Below are 23,771 nucleotides of genomic sequence, written 5' to 3' on the forward strand. Positions count from 1 at the left end.
TCTCCATCCCACCACATTGCCACCTGCAGAGGTTCCAGTCTCAGTCACACTGCACTCTTTATATAAAAGGGAAGCTCTTACCACTTTCTCACTGTGCAACCTAAAATTGGCACTTCAAATGGGGGTGCATAAAGTTATCTTCTAGTTGCAATTCTCTGCTTAAGAGAAAAAACTCTCGTCAGAAATGAAGAGCAGATTATCAGCTTCATAGATTACACATGTGGGTATCTGTGTGTGTATAATACTTCAAACTACAGTGCTAAAATAACATTGTTTCAGAGACTAAATTGTGTTCTCTCAAATTCAAATACATCACCCTAACATGCAAGGTAATGATATGGGGAGAGAGGGTCGTTAAAGATATAATTACATGATCATAAGTAAATTCACAATGCTGAGTCTCTAATCTTGTAAGACTAGTGTTCTCATCAGGAAAGGAAGAGACATGCTGGAAGTCTACGCATGGAGAGGACAGATCTGGGGACACAGGGAAAGGCCCTATAGGGATAGAATGAGAAGGCAGACATTTGTAAGACAAGGAGAGAGGCCCCTGGAGAAACCAGGGTGACTCGCAACTTTGATCTTAGACTTTCAGCATCCAAAGCTGTAAGAAAATAAAGAAGTTTTTGCTATTTAAGCCATCTAATCTGTGATATTTGCTGTGGAAGCCCTGATGCACATTGTGAAATCCAAAGAAGGGAGAGCAGAGAGACAGTGAAAGGGAGAAAGTTGGAGGCAAAGAGATGAAATAAGTGGGCAAAACAAGGAAAAAAAAATATCTTGAATGGAGTTCTGGCAGCATCAGAGCATCTAGCGGTAATAAAACTCTCTCACGGTCAACATTAACTAATGTCCTCCATCCAGTGGGCCATTCAGTGGATCAACTTTATTCTCTCTGTTCAAGTTCTCTGCTGTTCCTAATGAACACCGTGATGTCACTTCTCAAAGATGTTTACATCCTAGATATTGGACTCATTCTTTGTCTTCTGACCTTGAATGAACCCATGGCTGGTTCTCACTGTGGCAATTGTGACTAAGTGCATCCCTCGGAGCTGAGCATAAGGAATGTGTGGGGCTGTTCACTTGGGTGACCAGTCTCCTGTGCAAGCAGACCCTCTACCACAGAGGACATGTTTCTCTCCCACTTGGCAGCCATCAGTAGAAATTTTGGCCAATCTTGGTGGGATCTTAAGATACTTCTGTTTGGCCTAGTCTCTACTACACATGTTGGAACCAATCAATGAACCTTGAAATCCTTCTCTCAAGGAATGGTTGTGGGGAGGTCTGATATCTCCTACTGTTACACGCACCTGACTTAGAGAGAAATATTATAGGCGGTCAGACAGGGCCAGGCCCTTGAAGGAGCCACCATGAAAGATGCATATTTGCTGTGGGCCAGACCTCAAGGCAAAGGACTAAACAAATGCACCCACACCCCTCCCTAGGGACGGACAGCAAGGATTGATATTCTAAATGATCACCTTGAAGAGTCATTGACTCAACCTCTTACAGGAAAAACCCCTATTCTGTAATCATGCCGGCTTGCTAAGTGACTTGCTTCCCCATTTGATCCCAGCTTAATCAGTTTTACCTGAACAATTCTTGTTGGCTGACCATAGTTGTGTCCATTTTTCCCTTCCCTTGGACCCACCTCACCTCATGGTTTTGTTTTATAGAAGTCCCTAGAAAGAACAGAGTCTTGGGTAACCCACTCTGGCCCTCGTTTTGTCCCTCTCTTGGACAGAAGCTTTCTTTCCCTCAACAAATATATTCTGCTCTTAACCTCCGTTATTCCTAAAATTCATTCTTCAATTTTAGAGAACACAGACTCATTCCAGATATCATTCAGGTTGGGAGTTTTATTTTCCTGTATCACTGCCTCACCAGAAATCTGCAATTTCAGGCCACCTCACAGGTCAGTTCCTATCTACAGTTCACTGTAGACCTTGTTTTATCTACTGACAATATCTCTACGACCTCTAGGAATTGCCGTGAGGATAATAGGAGCCAACGGGCCAAAGTATTTGCAACAGTAGCTGGTATATATAAGTCACCAAGCTAACAATACTGTAATTCTTCAACGTTGACACCCAAATTATGGCTTCTTAGGAGAAGGATAATGTTAGCAAAGTGCTCTACAGCTATAGGTCGGGGCACAACCCTCCCTCTAGAACTCAGGTGATATTTCAAGGGAGGTTCACTGCTGCTCACAGCCAGAATGTCTTATCTCCCTTCTACTCAAAGAGGTAACACCAGCTGGTGTCCTGGGGAAGAAAGACCCTGCTTCTTGATCCCCATTACCCTCCCTCCCTGTAATTCCTCTCTAGGCTCTCAGTGTGAAGCAGTACTCAAGTATTCTGAAATTGCAAGTGTGTGCTGGCTCCCAACACAATTGTTTTTAATGCCCTATTGGCCATAATATGCAATTACCTTTCCAAGGAATTCTACCGATATAAAAAAAATGTAAAAATAACCATGGAAGGCAATATGTAAATAAATAAAATGTGGCCACAGGTAAAATTTATTCTTTTTAAAGCAGAACACTCCCCTCCTTTCCCATCTGTGGAGACACCTAGTGACAAATGTGTGAGGGCTTAGCAGTAATTGAGAATAATGACAGTGTCAACCTAAGGACGAGTGATAAATCTTAGTTTGTTTATGACTCAGAAGTTTTATTAATGTTAGATTCAAAGGACGCTTCTGAGCTGTAACTCAATTATGCTAGAACAATTCTTTAACTCCCCAAATTGAGCAAAAGATTCGCACAATATCATTAGTTTCTTCCTCCCAGGAAGCATAAAGTAAAGTTTGATAAGAAACAGACAAAGTATGTGTCAACCTAAATCATGAACATTTTCAAAGATTCCCTGTACTTTCTTTTATTTTTAAGGATTCATATATCTTAGCTGTTTCAATATGAAGTGGTGACACAAGGTGTACTCATAGCGAAGTTGTACAAAAACACAAACACATACATGATAGCGGAAATGATGCAGTCACTATAAAATAGCATTCCATAGGAAGTTCTGGGGAAACACAAAGCTGTGATGACTGTATGTGAACTTTTCATGAAGAAAATCACAAGGCATCATTTTTAAAGATTTGGATGTGGTTACATCATGGTAGGGTACGGCTCAAGGATTTTTTTCTTAAGATTACACTGATGGTATCCATGTGCATCCAAGATTAAGGTCTGTGGCCTTAACAGGTACCCGATTGGCTGAGCTTTCTTATTCATGGTAACAGCAGCTGTATGATCTCTCCCAGGCTAGGAAGGCAATGGAAAATTTTCATCTTAGGGATTCTGAATCTCATCAAGATAGAAGCCTAGATGAGCATTCTGTAGCGCCTTGAATCTGAACAGAACCCCTTTCATAACAGAGAAGGGAGGGGCCTGAAATAGTCAGAAATATGTACAGATGCAACTTTCGTTTCTCTGAATCTAAATTTGTCGCTCTAAAAGGAGAAAACTGTACACTGCCTTCAGTAAAATTAACAAATACAATAGGTATTGGAGAGGAAGAATCAGGAAAGTGATTTTTAAACAAGTCTGTACAAGAAGCACGAGGTGAACTTGTAATTCGCATTCTTGGTTCTCAGGTGACCATGTCTTGTTTCACTAGGGGTGGTGTATGGCATGGACATGTGTAGATTTAAGAATCTGATTCACTAGTTTTCTTGCAGGGGACCTGAAGAACGTTAAGAAAAAACCATTGGGATTTGAAGAATCTCAGGTTGTGCTGATCAGGAGTTTCCTGGAATTTAGATTAGTATAATATAAGAGAAGTTGGACAGAAGAAAAGACTCTGGCTAGAGAAATAGTCAGAGAAATAGACTGCCTTCTGAGACAGTATATTTTAATTTAAATCATTGTATTAGTGTCATAAAGGAATTCTAAGATAATTTAATTACCACAAATGTTTCCACTTTATTTATACCACAAATGATGAACACACATGCAGCTGAATTCTCAGGGGATGTTTCACATCCTTAGCCATTTTGGGGGTGACTCTAGCTGAACATGTCAACGACCTATGTATATGTTCTTCTCTCCACTTTTATCAACATTGCAAAGCCAGCTGATCATGGCACCTTGTAGATATTTAATGTCTGTCTTGTCAAGCTTTGCGTCCTTGACTTTCCTCTCTGAAGGTACCTGTTACTCCACTAATTCTGTCGGTTGTTCCAACCCATACACCATACTCCTACCAGTACTTTCAAGTCTGTAAATATCAGAAAGGGTCTTGTTAAATGCACCCCCAGAAAAACAATATGGAGTGTCGCAGGTGTTTTATAATCACACCTGTTGGCCTTTCCATAAGAGAGTGAGGGAGTCACTTCAGGAAGACATATCCTATTACTTTCTTCAATATATTTCAAATATACTAACAAATTAACTTGACATGGGGCTTGAGAACATAAGCAGTTTTGTGTGAGTTCCTTCCAGTCACTATTCCATTTGGCAAGAAGAAAATCCATTGCAGCACAAGACAAACTGAGTGACCCAGAATCAAATAAGCAATTCTAACAGCCCCAAATCCCCCTCAGAATTAGTGCCCCCATCCACTAAAATAAATGTGTTGGGATTTTGTAGGTTCTTAAAAATAGAATAGAAAAATTGTACACACTGTAAATAGCAGAGTTTTACCTCTATTTTCCTCTACAGCCAAAATCATGAGTCCAGACTGTGAAGTCAGAGTCCATGCAATTTCTTACTAGAAGTAATAGGTGGTAATTTTATAGATGTTACTGTGTATAAATTTGGCAAAAGGATATAATTTCTATTATATATCACTGACTTGTAAAGTCATTTTATTAACATCAAATGTAACAGAATTTTTAATTGTTTTTTTTTGTTGTTGTTGTTTTGTTTTGTTTTGTTTTTCTCCGGTACCAGGAACCGAACTCATGAACTTGCGCTTGCCAGGCAGGCGCTTTGCCTCTGAGCTAAATCCCCAGCCCCAGAATTTTTAATTTATGATACTGTGTACTTAGTATATCTTCTATATGTATATGACCTTTTCTTTTAACCTTTTAAAGTTTTATTTTTAAGGATGTTATACTCAGGCAATATAGCTAGTGTAATTTGTTCTTTAATTTATGCAGTCTATCAGTATTTTTTACAATCAGAAAATTTGGTGTAATATAATTTAATTACTAATGTATGTAAACTAAAATATACACTTTATGTGTTCTACATGTGCATACATTTATTCTATTTTCACTCTTGGATGTTTTGGAAATGATTATGTTTTTACAATTATCCATTTCTAAGTTATCACCTTGACCATTATTCATTTTATTCCAATTCACTTTCACATTTACTTGTTTAATTAGATCATATAAAAAATTAGTACTTTTGCCATGTTCACAATCTTGATTTTTTCCAAAGTTATGCTCACAAGTAGAGTGGAACAAAAACCAAATCACATTCCATGTCTGGGCTCCGTGTTGACTTTGTGGGGAAATTTGATTCGGTTCTCATTTAGCACAGATTGTAACCCAAAATTGTAGAGACAATTCATGAGATCATGAACCAAGGTGCCACAGATACTTATGTTTTCTACATATCCGCATGCCTCTTTATTTTATATTTTGTCAGTTTGCTGTTTTGTTTTGTTTTGTTTTGTTTTATTTTTTTCTACCAGAAATCAAACTCAGGACCTTGAGCTTGTCATCTTTAGTCAGTTTTGACTGATTTTTTTTTTCATTTAAAATATGGTTGAGAAAGCTATAGACTTTTCTCTTTTTCACTGCTATGGAATATTCATTCCATTTTCGGTGGGGGTCATAATTTATTGTACATGGTTTTTATACCTAGTGATTTCAATTATGGAGTATATGTAAACATATCTATCACTTTTTTCTTTCACTCTCTACAAGTAAATGAAAGTGGACTGAAGACTATACTGAAAGTTTTGTAGCCTTATAACCATTCAACAGCCATAGTCAAATTGTTCTCTAAATACACGGTCCGAGTTGGCATTTCCACTGACAAAGACATGCTTACCGAAGTTTCAGCATATTATTCCAGGAGAATCAGAATATAGTTAGAGAGAAGCACAAATAGGCAGCTGTCAGTTTCCTAAAGGACAAATGACAGCACGTGCTCACTGTGTTTGGTAAGTAGTCCCGCCCCTGAGTCAGCCTGATGGAGACGGGATTTTCAACCCTGCAAGCACCTTCTTCCATTGCAGATAAACAATATGCCGCACTATGTCTCTCTTTGCAACTAAAGACTTCAATATTTATTAAATTTAGTGATTCCCACTTGATAGGAAATACAGTGGAGGACGCATTAACACAAACCAACTTAGAGAATTAAAGAACATTTAAAGAAAACACTATTGAATTCCTATAATAAATCATATTAGAGGGGAAAATGGATAAATCATGGAAGGGCGGAGAGCGAGAGGGTTAGGAACTACATTAAAACTTTAAAAGTAAACTGTTTGCCTTGATTTTCTTAACAGATGTGTCTTCTGCTAAGTCATAGGTTAGCAGGTCAGTGCATTGCAAAGCTCCGGAAATAAGACCCATCTGGATATATGTGATATAAATCAAATTTTCTCCATTATTTACCAAAAAAAGAAAGAAAAAGAAAAAGCTGTAAGTCTCTTTTCCTGACTATCTCTTTCTCCTTTTTCCCCTAAGAATACCATTAATGTTCTCCTGGAAGATGATTTCTTCTGCTTACATTATCACACCATTTTCACCTACTTCCTAAGGCAGAGAAGTCTTCCCTGGAAGAACTAGTCCATAAAATCCCAAAGTTCTCTGTGGAATGAATTTTAAAATGTCTAAGTTCTAGGACATTTCCTCATGTAGTTCACGTCTATCTATTCTCTCATGGATGCACCTCTTAACAGAAACTATTTCCCCTAGGGTTATTTAAAAAGCTGAAAGATGTATATGGTCTGAAGAGGAACTAGTGTATCCCCTGGGGTTATTTACTACATTGGTCCAGTTTCTTTCCACAGATTGGTTTTCAGACCTGTGGGGATGGTATCAGAATAAAATCATGGGTGAGTTCTCAGTGGAAAATTATGGGTATTTATCATCTAGTACAGTCAAAAGTTGGGGAGACAGTGGAGCAGAGACTTTAAACAACTTCACAAGTGGAAGGAAGGTATAATACCAAACTAGGAGAGGAATCTGTCCTAATATATTTTATTACTTTTATTACTCTTCTTAAAATTTCTACATAGCTATTAATGATAGTTTTGTAAATGGAGGAAAAAACAGTAGAAAAAGCATCATTACATCTAGACTAACCATATTAAACTATTGTTCTATTTTTTATTTTAAATTTGTCTGTTTTTAAGAAACAGTATATTTAACACATATTTACACAGTACCCACTAAACATGTGACACTACGCTGGATATGACCGTGACTGTGTTGTGTGATCTATTTTGAAACCTTGAAAAGGTTCCATTTAACTTGAAAATATAAACACTTTTTGATCTTACAAATTCTTTTTTATTAACATCAAATGTAACAGAATTTTAAGTATATCCTAGCATGATAATTATTGTACTGAGAATGCTAATCATCTATGTTTTATTCACAAAATATAACATAAATGTTAAAATGGTGTTTTCCAGGAAGAATGGACTGAAATGTAGATACATCTTTAATAAAAGGGAAAATGAAGGCAAAATATTCATTTGGTTTCTCAATCTTCTCTTGCTTAAACTAGATGTGTTGGTTTGGGGTGGCTTATTTTTGCAAGGAGAACAACATAATACAGGACACATACTTTATATGATTATTTATAAGTCACCCAAAGAACAGTATACAAAAGAGTGCAGGAAATCTGTCCACACACTAAGACCAAGGAATCCAGCTGAGGGCCTGGATCCCACAACAATGTCCTACATGAATTGAGGTAAATACCCAGAGCTCATAATAATGCCTCCCATGAATCCAACTGGAGGCCCAGAACCCATGACAACGTCCCATGCAGGCCTGTTTCACGGATCTACTGGAAAGGCCCAAAGGTCAGTGGTGGAATCTACAAAGTCTATGCCAGCAGGAAGAAGGATCTGTGCTAGCAGGCTGAGGGATCTGCACTGGAGCCAGGAAGTGATGCTCAGAAGAACCAGGGCTCCCCCAAAAGGTACCACAGCCATCGTTGGCAACAGTGAGGTCCCGAGCTCCTCCGATGACCAGGATGGCCGAGCTCCCATCAGGGAAGCCAATGAAGCAAGCTTTTCCAAGAGTCCGGCAGTGCATCATCTTCCCCTCTGGAACCAGGAAGCTATGCTCAAGTAAGGACCAGAGTTCCCCAAAGTGAACCAAAGCCATTCTCAGTGCCAGCGAGGTCCCAAGCTCCTCGGAGGATGGAAACAGCCAAGTTCCTCAGGAAGCCAGCTCCCCACGGTCTCTCTCAGCTCCCAAAGGTCTCTCTCAGCTCCCAACAGCTTCTCTCAGCTCCCAACAGCCTGCTTCTTCTTCTCCAGTTCTGCCTCTTATGCTGCTGGCAACAGTCCTCAGGTGGGCCTCCCACACCCAGCACCACTCACTCAGTTCAGCTGGGGGTTATAAGTTGACCACCAGTTATCAATGCACTACACTAGATATAGTCTGTTTCCAGACTATACATAAACAGTGATCACACTGAGTTTTGGTTGCATGAGTTTATTACTATAAAGTGTTTTTCCTCTGTCACCAGGTGTCTTTTCTGTCATCAGGTGTCTTTCCTCTCAGCTACTTCTAAGGTGGTGACTGATCCTCAGAAATATCATCCAACTTGGAAGTTAGGAAGGATACATATTCCTGCTTAGCATTTGTAAATGAATCCACAAATGTTGCCCACTATTGACAAGGCTGTAATTAAAATTCTCATTAGCTTTCTACTCCTGTATCTCAAAGCTCTCTTCACTTGCACCCATCCTGTCTCACAATTTGCATTATACACTGAGTAGTTTTTCATGTCTCCAAATACAGAACTGCAGAATACTTACGGATTCCAACATTATTTGTCTTCATAAGAAAGATTCACTATTTTTAAAGATGTGTTTTGTTGTGATAAGAACACATAATGTGAAAATCTACCTTGTTCACAAATCTTTAAATGTACAATACTCTTTGTTAACTTTTGTTAACAAGGTTGTACATCAAATCTCTAGAATTCATTCACCTTGTATAACTTAAACTTTATCCTTCCTTGTTAACTTCTCAATTCCCCTTCCTCTGCCAATCACCAGTCTACTCTCTGACTCAATTAATGTGACAGTTTCAGACATATCATATAAAAAGAATCCTGCAGAATTCTCCTTCCATGGCCGGTGAGTTTACTGGGCACCATGATCTCAGCCTCCATCCATTTTGTCACCTCTTGCAGAATCCCCTCTTTATGTAGGCTGTCATATTTCATTACTCATATCTACCCGGTTTTCTCTATTCATGCGTCCACAGATGGACATGGGGGTTGTTTTCACATCTTGACTATTGTGCTGCACTGAACGTGGGACTGCAGATGTCTCTCTGAGGACCTAATTTTAATTCTTAGGGATAAACACTCAGAAGTGAAATTGTCAGATTACAAGTGATAGTTCTATTGTAAAGTTCTTAGGACTGTATGTTCTGTTTTTCATAAAGGCTGCACCATTTTACAATCCACAAAACACTGTCAAATGGTTTCAGATGCTCCACTTTCTCCCCAGCACTTGATTATTTTTATTATTACTTATAATTTTTATTATTATACCAAGTCTCAGTGGTCTTTTCTCTGCCTCATATTTTATACTTCTGCTCTATTATACAGGCTAATAGTAATCAAACAGGCAGAAATCTCTTCAAGTTTTACAAATAAGAAACAAAGTCAAAATCAACCACAACATTTTTCAAAGTCTTATTTCCAGCTACCACTTCCATTTCATTTCTCTTACACAAAAACCACTCAAGTGAAGTGATTTCACTCTCTTATTCTGCTTTTTCATCTTCCATTCCCTACTCAACCTACTTGATTGTGTCTTTTACCTTTTCCACTCCAGTAAAACTGCTTTCACTAAGGTCAACAATCATTTTCCTTTCTATGAAGCTTGTATACACTTCTAGGTCTTCCTTTCCACTGGTCTCCAAAGATCATTTGAAATATTTGAATACATTCTTCTTTGAAAAGCACTTCCCCTTGGATATGGTGACATTCTAAACTCTGAGATTTCAAGAGTCACAATAATCTACTCCATGTCTGACTTCATTTTCAACGTTATTTTCTTATCTGTCCTCTCTATTTCAACTTTGATTTACAATATTTTTTCCTATTGATTAAAAAACTACTTCCTGTTTTGGGCTGAACTGTGTCCATACTAATTTAATATGCTAATCTCCTAACTCTTAACTTCGCAGAATGTGAATGAATCTGGAAGTGGAGTTTTAGAGGAATCCTTAAGGTACCATGAGGTCACCCTTGGGTGGGCCTTAATCCAGTATGAGTAGTGTCTCTGTAGAAAGGGCATTGGTACACAGATACACCCCAACCCAGAGGCAAGACCTGAGGTGGACACAGTGAATAGCCAGCTAGGAGGGAGAATCCTCAGGAGAAACCAAACTTGGGGAGACTTTGGTTTTGAACCTCTACACAGAAGAATTATGAGAAAATAAACACTGTTTAAACCATTCAGCCTGTGTTATTTTGTTAGGGTAATCCTAGACAATCAATATGCATACACCAAAATATAGAAATATGTGAGCATTTAGCTTAAGCATGTATTACACATTCAAATATAACCAGGTAAATATACAAATCATTGTCTGCCTACCAAAGGGCTCCCCTAAAGCAACTGCGGTCTGGAATGTTATTAGCACAGATTAGCTTTGCTTTGCAGATCCATATAAGTTAAAAAATGGTATACTAAGTTTTTTTGTGCCCTGATTTTTTGTTTAAAATCACATTGCTAAGAGTCATCCTTTTTACTATGTGCTACAATGGTTTCTTTTTCATGAACTACTTTTATAGAGGTCCGTTGTAGGAACACACAACAGTGTATTAACCCATCGTGTTTGCACAACCATATTGCTCCCACTGATTAGTATTATGAATAATGACAGAGCGAAGGTGCTGGCACATGTCTTGTGGGAAGTTTAGTGTTGTTTTGCTGTGGTTATTATATACGTCTACACTAAACACGAGCTGCTCTTTCTATTGGGGAGATATGAGTTCACTGGGCTCCAATATATGCATGCTTTGCTTTAAGTGGTTTGGTCAAATATGTTCCAGAATTCAGTGTAATAATTAACACTATACTCTTTGCTGTATGAGAGTTTTCCTCATTACACTGAGTTACAAACACTACTAATTTTCTGTTATTTTAATTCAACCATTCCAGGTGAGAGTGAGGTAGTACCTCTTTGTTACTCTGGATTGCATTCTTCTCACTGCTAACATTATTTACCATCGTAACACCATCTTCTGTGAAGTACTTGTTCAAGTCTTTTGTCTATTTAGGTAGGAGTTTGTCGGAATATTTTTAATTAGTTTGCAGGAGAGATTTATATTTTCTAAGTGTTATTCTGTGCCATATATGTGAGTACATGTGAAATATTTTCCTATTTTGTGATTTCTATTTTCATCCTCATTACTTTTTTGACAGAAATTTTTGTGAAGTCTATTTTATGCTATACTTTAATTGTTAGACTTTGCATGTTTTAACTTTTAAATAGTATTTAAAATAAAGCTCCTAAATATTATCTGTCTCGAGGTCATGTAAACATAATATTTTTCCTCTTAGTTTGTTTAATTTAAAGATCATATCTGGAGGTATAATCCATATTAAATTATTTTATAGGATATGAGGTAAGAATTAAATTTTATTTTTATACAAACCCCAAGTTATAGGGCACTGCTATTCTGGCATTGCCATCTTTCTCCTAGTGAATTTCACAAGTACCTTTGTAATAAATCATGTGATCATTTCTGTCAGAGCCAGTTTCTGAGTCTTGTTTCCACTTTTGTATTTTAGTTCCCTTGGTTTATCGTTTTATACCATTTTGTCAGTGTCACAATATATTAGTTATTCTACCTTCCAAATAAGCTCTGTTATCTGGGAATGGAAGTACATTGTCAAAATTCTTTGATTATGTTTCATTATCCTCTTTCATTTGGATTTACTTTTAGTTAACTTGTAATTTTCAACAAAGTAAGAACAAAAAAATCTATTGGTATCTTATCTGTACAGTATTAGATTTATAAATGACTGTGAAGACCACTGATACCGTGGAGTACAGTGTCTATTGGTCCCGTTAGCTCCAGTACTGTGTGGCAGTTTTCTGTGTAATTTTTTTACCCATTCTTTTTTTTTCATCCACAATTTGATTCCTTGTGTAATTGTGAATACTGTCTTCTTACTATTTGTTAACAGTGTGTGAAAACTAAAGTGATTTGTTCAGACTGACTTTTTATTCAGACACCTTAGTAAGGCTTTAAAACAGGAGATTCTTTACAGAGTGGACAACTTACTGTGGATGGGCTCTGATCATTTCACTCTATCCCTTTTGTTCACATAGTATTCTGATTTATGCAAACTGTGATTTTTGAAATTTACACAGTTTTTTCTGATTAACATAGGTTTACAGACTTCTTGGTGTCACAGGGGACATTGGTGGCTTCTATAACCTGGTTGGAAGGAGCAGAGCACTCCTGACCGGAAGGGTATATTCTTATGAGTGGTCGCTGGTTCTCCGAGTCCTGATCCACATGCGGCGAACAGCTTTTCCCCACAGTGTGTTCTGCCTTGCAGTGTCTGCCTTGAGGGCAGTTTCCCACGGACTGAATGATTTGAAACTGTGAATTTAACAAGATTCATCCTCCTTTAAGTTCTAGTGTTATGAAGTTCAGGAGTTTTGTCTCAGAAACTGGAAGTGACTAAGACACCCTACAGGGAAGCGGATGTCATCTCCCTGTATCCTTATGTTTGTGGGCTTCTAGACATAGGTTTCTTTTGCTCCTGCGTATAACCTAGGGGATCTTGTCTTTGAGAAGATATCTATATTTATTTTTCCATATGAGATTTGTCTTCTGAGCTCCATGCTGTTGTAGAAAAAACTCTACAAGCTACCTAACCACCTCGAAGGTGTGCAAGTCTAGAAGTAAACATGTTTATTACCAGCTGATTCTAACGTATATTTTGATAAATAGCAACACCACCTAGGTGTGCAGTTGTAGTGTTTTCCTTCACTGCCTAAGCTCGGGAATCTTCTTTGACCTTTCTTTCTGTAGCTTTTACCTTCTTTCTAGAATATCATCCAAGACATTATGACTGATTTTCCAAATACTTCATAATCACACACAGGTCTGTGGATGTGTTCTATACCATTCTGTCCCTGCCATTGTCCTCCTTACTCGGATTTTTCAGGAGCCAGACAATGCTTCCTGCATGTAGTTTAACCTTCGTTCTTCAAGGACAACACAGTGTTCTTTCAGTAATCTTTTAATTTAATGTGATTTAACTTTGCTCTGCTAGAACTTATTTATGTTTATTATTCATAAGAATGTCCAGAATATTTAAAATAGAAGCATCAAAATCCTATGTGATTCAGCCATGTCTATATATCCAGCTTTATTAGAGCCATGTCTGCTTCAATATACATCAGTTTAATTGTGTATTTTTTAATTTACCTCACTTTTCTCCATTCCATAGCTTTCACATGGGCTAGTATCCTAAACTAAACACTGTCTGCCACTTACATCATTCGGATAACTCTAACTTGATTACTTATTTTTCAATTATAAATACAAAAGCATCATTGTTCTTGGCAGAATGTTTCATAAATTTCCATACTGAGGTTAATTTTTCCCTTAAATACGATACAACACTTGTATCTGCTGCACCATCAAGAAAGAATGTTGTTACTTTTGTTTGTTTTCTTGGAATTTTCTAACACACATGGGAGGGAATAGTGTAAGAATTCTTATGTATTCATCAACTAGCTTTGAAAATTGCCATCTCAGTGACCAATTTTATTTCACCTATGTCTCTATTCAACCCTCTCTCACTCTGAATATTTTAAACCAAAATCCTTCAAATACTGTATTTCAAAATGTGTCTTTACCAAAAAATGATCTTATAATTTGTCACACCTAAAAATCTGTAGCATTTCCAGTATTTTTATTCCAGTATTTTATTTTATTAAAAAATGCCTAGCACTGTTTCTACGTCTCTGCTCCCTCTTGTTTTATGTCTGTCTTCTCTTTCTCTGCTCCTTATTTCTTTATTTGATTCATGATCTAAATCATGAATAATAACAAAATAAGTGTACAATGCAATGAGTTAGTGTCTCTAATGCCTGTTTATGTTTTGTTTTATCAGTGAAGAACTCCTAAGGTATGAGCCCTGTTAATTCCCCTGTACTCTGGGTTTTTGCTTTTTATTGCAGCTTCACAAGGATATTTGCATATTTACTCTCCTCTTTGTGGCCTTTGGGTTGCTACAGTGACAAACTCTTTTACCTTCCTGGACTAGATTAAAATATTACCGTGCTACACATAAATGAAGTTGTGAGCAGATGCTTTTATCAGTTACACAATTTCATGTGCTGCAGTGAACTCTCACTGCAAGATCTCAAAGACGTCAAGTTCTGCAAATCTGAGAGTGGCGACCAAGAATATAACTCCACGTCCATTGTGCCTGCACTGTTTCCCAGAAACTCCTGGTGGGCCATGACAGAGACAGCCACAGCAGTGCAGCTGAGGTCTCTAAATCTGAATGGACTGCAACCCCTTTGGAACCGAGTTTATGATGTAAGAAGCCACTGTATGGTTTATAGTTTAATATGCTCAGTTAACTCTAATGGTTTTTTGTCTTTCCTCAGCAGACACAAATAATTTTCATGATTGAAGATAAACGTAAACTTGGTGTGTCTTTATTGCTTTTTTTTATTTTCTGTTGTTTGATCCATATGCTGTCAACTTAGCACAAACACAATATTTTTCTAACCTCTTCTTAGATATAATTCCTCCCTTTCTTCTGTTGACATGCAAACACAGGACCAAATGCAAAAGTGGCCCGCTTCCTCTGCTGCTGTAGGTCCGTTCCCCATTAAATTGATAAATCATGTAACCACAAGTCATTTGTCAAAAACACATTTATTGGGATCAGAATTACTTTATGTGCAGGGGTTGCTGGATTGCTTTGCCAGCTCTTACTAAATAATTCATCAAGTCCTGATTTGCTATAAACATAATACAAAAGGAACATATAATAAAATTAAATAAAGTTCTCCTACCCTGCAATAGTACTTTGAAGGAAATCTAATTACATATCATTGTCATATCATAAATATAGCTAGAGCTAGATATGTGCTGGTGTTTTTGAAAATACACACAATAAATAATGATCACATTTTGTTACCACTCTCAATTTCAAAACAGTGAATATTTTATTACGATACCCAAAATTCTTTCTTTGGTCCCTCTCCCACCAATGAAGAGATAATAAGAAAAACCCTGTTCGATAGAAACACTACCTTCAGCTGCCTCCAGAGTTGCTATCTGAACTCTAAAGATGGAGAAATCCCACCTTTTACTTCCCTGTGAGGTGCTTCTTTGTCAGTATTTTACTATATATTTCTGTAAAACCAAGTGAGATCTTCCTCTAATCAACCTATGAAATTGAAACTGTTTAACATACCTGAAAATTAAGAGAATAAAATGTAAAGTTTTTTCCAAAATTAGCATAATGTCCTCCAAGGAACAACATGATAATCAGTCTTCCTGTTTAGTAAATGTATTGCATGAATTGTAAAGCTGAGAAATACCACGTGATCTTTGCAAAGCTCAGTGTGAATTTTCTTTCACTCCTTTTATGAAAACTTATTCTGCAAGACTTAAGTACAGTTTAATAATGAGCCTTTAAACCTTATAATTTATGTAAGCAGTTGTTATGGTTTGGGGGATATTTTTGTAAGGGGAGGACAATATAATACAGGACACATATTTTATGATTATTTATAATAATCACCCAAAGAACGCTTACAAAAGCATGCAGGAAATCTGTCCACGGACTATAGACCAAGAATCCAGCTGATGTCCTTGCTGCCACAGAAGTGTCCTGAATGTGTCCAGCTGAGGACCTAGAGATCATAGCAATGCCTCCCACAAATCCAACTGAAGGTCCAGAGCCCGTAATAATATCTCATGCAGGCCTGTTTCATGGATCTGCGCTGGGAAGGCCCAAATGTCAGTGGTAGAATCTAGGAAGTCTGTTCCAGTGGGATGAGGGATCCATGCTAACAGGTTGAGGGATCTGCACTGGAGCCAGGAAGTGATGCTAACAAGAACCAGAGCTGCCCCAAAAGGTACCATAGCCATCCTGAGGAACAGTGAGGTCCTGAGCTCCTCTTATGATCAAGATGGCCAAGCTCCCATTAGGAAAGCCAACACAGCAAGCCTGTGGAGGAAGCCTGCAGTGCACCATCTTACTTTCCGGAACCAGGAAGCAATGCTCAAAGTGAGGACCAGAGCTCTCCTGTAGTAGATTGATAACTGGTGGTCAGCTTATAACCCCCAGCTGAACTGAATGAGTGTGGTGCTGGGTGCGGGAGGCCCACCTGAGGACTGTTGCCAACAGCTTAAGAGGCAGAACTGGAGAAGAAGCAGCAGGCTGTTGGGAGCTGAAAGAGGCTGTTGGGAGCTGGCAGAAGCTGTGGGGAGCTGGCTTTTCTGATGAACGTGGCTGTTTTCTTCCTCTGAGGAGCTCGGGACCTCGCTGGCACTGAGAATGGCTTCAATTCACTTTGAGGGAGCTCTGGTCCTCACTTTGAGCATCACTTCCTGGTTCCTGAGGGGAAGATGGTGCACTGCCGACCTCCTGGAAAAGCTTGCTGTGTTGGCTTCCCTGATGGGAACTTGGCCATCCTGATCATCAGAGGAGCTTGGGACCTCACTGTTGCTGCGAATGGCTGTGGTACCATTTGGGGGAGCTCTGGTTCTTCTGAGCATCAATTCCTGGCTCCAGTGCAGATCCCTCAGCCTGCTAGCAGAGGTCCTTCATCCTGCTGGCACAGACTTTGTAGATTCCACCACTGACCTTTGGGCCTTCCCAGCAGATCCATGAAAGAGGCCTGCATGAGATACTGTTATGGGCTCTAAACCTCTAGGTGGACTTGTGGGCAGCATTGTTATGAGCTCTAGGTCTTCAGCTCGACTCATGTAGGACACTGTCAGAGATCCAGGCCCTTGGCTAGATTCCTTGGTCTATAGTTTGTGGACAGATTTCCTGCGCTATTTTGTATATTGTTCTTTGGGTGACTATTATAAATAATCATGTAAAATATGTGTCCTGTATAATATTATTCCCTTTGCAAAAATAACCCCTAAACCAACACATTCCTCAAAGAGAACCAAAGCCATTCTCAGTGCCAATGAAGTCCCGAGCTCCTCAGAGGATGAAAACAGCCAAGTTCATCAGGAAAGACAGCATAATGAGCTCCTCCAAAACAACCAGCAGCTCCTTACAGCATCCACCAGCTCCAACAGCCTTTCTCTGCTCCCAACAGCCTTTGTAGTTCCCAAAAGCCTTTTTCTTTCTTCTCCAGGTCTGCCTCTTATGCTGCTGGCAACAGTCCCCAGGTGGGCCTCCCACACCCAGCACCACACTCATTCAGTTCAGCTGGGGGTTATAAGTTGACCACCAGTTGTCAATCTACCACAGTGATCATATTATCTTTTTGCTTTGGCTATTAGGTCACTATTCAGCTATACCCAACCCTTACATCAAATTAGAAATTTAACCTTTGTTTTTAATACATACCTCCTTATCCTGGATTTGTTTTCCTTTTCATTTATTCCTAATACCTTTATATATTATTTATAAAATTAGACATATAAATTCTAAGGTATTTTATTGTATGCAAACTCTATCTTCCAATTTGCTGTGATGATATTATTTTTCATTCTATATTCTATTTGGGTTGTTTATTTTGAGGCAGAGTCTCACCATGTAGTGCAGGCTGGCCTTTAACTCTCTTATGTAGCCCAGACTGTCCGTGAACTCATGGCAATCCTCCTGTCTCAGCCTCCCAAGTGCTGGGGTTGTCAGAGTGCACTGATATACCTGGCTATATTCTATTTATATTGATTTTATCAAGGCCTTTTCTTGCAAATTTTATGTTTACTGAACTTGTATTTGTTTCAGGACTTAAATTTTCCTAAATGCTTGGTAATTCTTTGTAGTGTTTGTTTGTTCATTTGTGCTATTTCTTATTTATTTCCCAAGTAATCCTCTGCATATTTCTGTTTTACTGCAGATCTGATATTTTTCTGTTTTCTGTCTTTCAGAATGGTCTCAATTTTTTTTTTTTGTTTGTTTCATCGCAGTATTATTAGCATTCTATGTTGGTGCCCAGCGTGGTGTTTTGATATGTTAGCAACAATTTTGGAATATAGAAATCTACCAACACAGAGTTGCCTTTACCTCTTGCAGGCTGATGGAAGTCACTATTTTTCATTATTGCTTCCACATGTACTCTCCGGCATCCTAAGTGTCAGTAGTTTCTGGCATGAAAGGGATGCCAGACAGGAACCCTCTGCCATCTGAACTTGCTCTCCCTCTACCACTGCTGTCCCTGAGTTGGAGGAAGAGGTGCGTCCACTGCAGATGTGCGTGCAGCACATCTGGGCTGTCACGCTGCGTTCTCCTACATGTCTGTTCCTTTGCTAATAGCACTGGCCTGATCACTTTGGCTCTGTATACACCTTGGAGTCTCATTTTAAAGTGCCTTGGCTATTCTGGGTTTGGTTCATTTGTTGTATTTCTTCTTTCCATGTACATTTTAGGATCAGTTTATAAGTATCTGTAAAATAATGTTTGGGGATGTGAGGGTGATCTGGCTGCAACATCTGTCACCCCATTGATCGCCAGGGGTTGACCCCGCTGATCTGGCTGGCTGGGCGGGTGTCCCCTTCCTCCCTCAACGCTCCATGTACCTCCCTCCCAAAGCTGCACGCTCGGTCGAAAAGGACGACCACCCCCGATAGGGGAGGACCGTTCCTTGGTCAAAGGCATATGAGTAGCTGTGCTCCCCTCCTAGACCTTCCAAACAAGCTCTCAAAATAATGTTTTAACTCTTTGATTAAGGTAGCACTGAGTCTATGTCTCAATGTAGGAGTAATTGACACCAATATTGAATCTTACAACCAAAACACAGGGGCTATTTTTCCATTCTGGTTTACTTATATCTATTTATTTATGTCTATTTTATTGGAATAATCTTTCATTTCTTTCACCTGAGTTTTGTGGTTTTCCACATATTGATCTGATATATATTATACAGATGTATATTTTTGTTGGTTTTATACTTGTGTTTCATTTTTTTCCAAAATATAAATGTTATTTTTTAAATTTCAAATTCTAATTCTTCATTGCTAGTATAAAGTACTTGAATATATGATGCTAATCTTTTATTGTTTAAACTTATTATACTTTTATTCATTTTGTTTCTTGGATTTTTCAAATTGTCTAAACAGACATTGTCATCTGTTTACAAAATAAATTTTCCATTTTATCTATTTTTACATATTTTCAAATATATGTATGTATATGAAAGCGATTGCCTATGTGTATGCTTATGTGTAGACTTACATATATTAGATATGACATATATAAACAGTTTCATTATATGTTTTTCTTTCATATGTAACAAAATAAGTAGCATTGGACATTTTTTACTCATTAAAAGAAATTATTAAAAAGAAAATAATGTATATAAGGTGAATTATAAAACAAGAAAAATTTCCAGTATCAGCAAATGAGTAGATGTCACTATAGATAATAATTTAAATATAGTATGAAAGCAATGATTAAATATTATGGTTGCCAAAGTATTTGACAACTTATGTAAAATTGAAAAGTTCCTGGAAGGGAAAAGTTACAATAACTATAGAAATGCCAAAGGAATATTTCACTAGATCTCTATTATAGAAAATTAATTCATAGTGGAATGTATACCTGCAAAAATACCCGGACACAGACAGCACCTGTGGAGTATACTATTCATCATCAAGTAAAGAAATATAACCAATTCTACACAAATTCTTCCAGAAAATTCAAAAATAAAGAACCCTTTTCTTTTTTTTTTTTCCGGTACCAGGAATTGATCTCAGGACCTCATGCTTGCCAGGCAGGTGCTGCGTTGCTGAGCTAAATCCCCAGCCCCTAAAGAACATTTTCCAATCAATTTCATAAAACTGGCATTTTTTTGTTGCCGGGAAGCAGAGATATTACATTTAAGGAAAAGAAAATAAAAATATTTTTCACGAATAGGAGTGTTATGGTTGATACATTGTGCCAACTTCGGGAGTCTAGAGGTTTGGCTAAGTGACTCTGCAATTCTGCCTCTTGGGGTGAAAAGCACACATGCTTACCCTTCTGGGATGTTGTTTATTGTGTTAATTTGAGAAGTTTAGAAGGTTAATTACGCAACAAAAAGGAACTGAGGAAGGACTGGCTACTGGTTCTTCAGAGGAGCTCCGGTCTGCGCCTTCAGCTTGGTCGTCTCCTGGTTCTGGTGCAGACTGTTGGGCTTCCGTCTGGACTCTTCAGCCTGCTGGTGTTGGCTCTCCGGCCTTCATCATCGTAGATTCTTCAGTATTCCGTCGCAGACCCATCAGCCTTTTGATACGGACTTGCAGGGACACTGCAGCGAGCTCCAGGCCCGGGGCGGGGCTCTTCAATCTCCAGCGTGCAGAGACTCTCTGCACGCTTCCTCATCCAACTCTGTAGCTGACCATTGTAAGCCAAACTTGTAATTCCTTGTACATTTGTTTATCTTGTATTGTATCTGTTCCTCTAGTAAACCCTGATTGATACAGATTTTGGTACCGGGAGTGGCTCTAGAGAAACAGAATTGTAAGAATGTCATTCTTTAATGGCTTTAGGGGTTCCTGGAATTGGCTCTGTAATTTGATGAGACCTAGGGACACCATGGTCTCTCCTTCTGTTTCTGTGGGGTATACGGATAATCCTTGGCGTGCATTGTTTGACCTAATACTCCATGTAGATCCATTTGACTATCCTAATTCACCACTTGTGAGATGTCAGGAATTTAGCGACTCTGTACATGGAAATTTTGAATTCCTTTGGCAGAGTAGGAAATATAATGATGCTGGCTGGTTGCTTTTAGCATCCCTGGACAAACTACTGAAGGAAAACAATGAGCTCAAAACATCCCTAGACAGTTTAAAGTCTTCTGGCTGTGAGGACAAATTAAAAAAGGAAAATAAGGAGCTCAAAGATACAAATTCCCTTCTCCAGACGCAGATAAGAAATTTAAAAGTTTCTAAGTGTGTCCTGAAGGAAAATCTCCTTTCTTTTAATCGAAAAGCTGAGATTGCAGAAATTCAAACACAATCCCTCGTAATTTGATTGGCTGAACTGCGTCGTAAGTTTAATGCTCAGCCTCGAAGGTTATCCAAAGCAAAAATGAGGGCACTGATTGGAAAGGAATGGGATCCCATAAACCGGGATGGAGACGTGTGGGAGCACCCTGAGGAAGCTGAGGATGTTGAATCCCTAGATGCTGATGAGATTATTTTGCCAGAGGAAGAGGTCTCCCCACCCACTCTGGCAGAGGCCTTGCCACCTCCACTCCCTGAGCTGTTAGCATCTCCTAGTACGCCTCGGGAGACTAATCCTGTGCTAATGCCACAAAATGATGTTGACACTCCTCAGGACCCACCCTCACCACCCATTTTTGCCTCTAGGCCCATAACCAGGCTCATGTCACAGAAGGCTCCCAAGGGTGAGGTACATACTGTAACCCACGAGGAGGTCCGCTATTCTCCCAAAGAACTCCTTGAGTTTTCTAACTCTTACAAGCAGAGGCCTAATGAGCAAGTGTGGGAATGGATTTTATGAGTGTGGGATAATGGTGGAAAAAATATACACATGGATCAGGCCAAATTTATTGATATGGGCCCATTAAGCAGAGATTCTGAATTGCTCGTGGAGTAAAGAAAGGTGTTAATAGTTTATTTGGCTGGTTAGCAGAAGTGTGGTAAACCCTGACTGATACAATGAGTAAAAATCCTTAAAATAGCAGAAAGTCACATTTTTTCCAGAAAGTAATACTTATTGATTAAAATGCAACAGTTTGATTTTGTATTAAAAAATCAAACACTGAACTTTATGCTTAGACAATAAGGTAGAAATATGTGATAACAGTAATGAATTAAGAAAAATATATATTGCTTAACATAATTCTCAAAAAAATTAAGAACTTAAGAAAACTCCTTCAAACTGGCAAATTATATACCAAAAGCAAGTAAACAAAGAAAAACCCAGAAAATCCAAAAATTATTGCAATTAATATCATAATAAATGGTAAAAAAAATTACATGTTTTTCACACAGATGTTAAAGAGTCAATGATAACTTGTCTTGTGAATCTATTCTGCGTTACAGGTATTCTACTTAGTAAAAGAATGCAGGAAAGAGGTAAAAGTTATAAATACTACAAAACTAAGTGTATCCCTAGCTAGAGGTTGCATTATAATCTTGTCAACAATCCCAAGAAGTCATGGAAAGATGGGTGATGCAAGTTCAGTAGATAAAAATGAAATATGTTTATTAACTAGACAAAAAAATGGCATAATAATTTTTAAAAATCATGCAACATAAAAATATATTTAGAATCCATTTAGTATCATGTAAATAAAACTACTAAACTGAGAACTATAAAAATGACCTATAAAATCAATGAAAATTCTCACAAAGGCATAACCTTTCCCTGACTGAGAGGTTTGATGCTGATACTATGCCCATTTTCTGCAAGGGCACTTTTGGATTAATGTTCACCCAATTATAGTCCCAGGTGACTTTCAAAAACAGGATGATATATGTGCATTCTAACTTCATGGTGATGTGTAAATAATCTATAATTTAATCTTCATTAAAATCAACAGTGCTCCCAAAAGCATTGTCAAAGTAATATACTGGCCAAAAAAGTTGAGAAACTGTTTGAAAATGAGTTTTCCAAAAGTTCTCTGTAGAAAAGACATACTCTGTACACCTCAATGAGAATAAAGAATCATTCTTTAGAAGTAAGAATGAGCTGTCCTGATAATATCTGAATATAATGTTTATTTTTGTTTTCAGTCCCAATTTAACCCATTTTCAAGGATTTCCCTTTGCTGTCAGCTCCTTATTCTTCTTTAATCTTTCCTTTGCCTTGATATTTCTGAAGCACATATGGACCAGTTATTTCATAGGGTATCTCTCCATTTAAGTTTGGCTCAAGTTACTATAGTGCTTAAATTGAAATAATGCATTATTTCCCAGAAATGCTTTTGAGTTATTTTCAGTGGATCATATATGAGATATGATGGTGGTTTGTTCCATTATTAATGAAAATTAGTTTAATTATTTCATAAACTTTGTATCTGGTAAGGTTTTTCTCCAAAAAATTGGTTTTCTTAATCTTCATAATTAAGGAATATGTAAGTATCTATCTAAGATAATGTCAACTTCATTTACCTATTCAAGCCTTTCTGCAAGTTTTGCATGTACTGATACTGTAATTTTCTAACTCTATCATTGTTAATACTTTAGTTGTCTACTCTAAGGATACTTTGTCCTTTCTCATTTATTTGTCTGTAAAAAATTATTTTCCCTTTCTTAAAATTTCAGAAGCAAATCCCCTGAGGAATAATGATATCATTTTCCTTTGCACTTTTCAGAAACATGTTGTAAATAAGTCATATTATACAGAAATTATTTTCTTTTCTTTCCACAAATATTTGGGCTTTCTGTTTTTTTTCATTTAACTATC

This window comes from Chinchilla lanigera, unplaced genomic scaffold, assembly GCF_000276665.1.
Source record: "Chinchilla lanigera isolate Chin_1 unplaced genomic scaffold, ChiLan1.0 scaffold00084, whole genome shotgun sequence".
NCBI classification, from domain to species: Eukaryota; Metazoa; Chordata; class Mammalia; order Rodentia; family Chinchillidae; genus Chinchilla; species Chinchilla lanigera.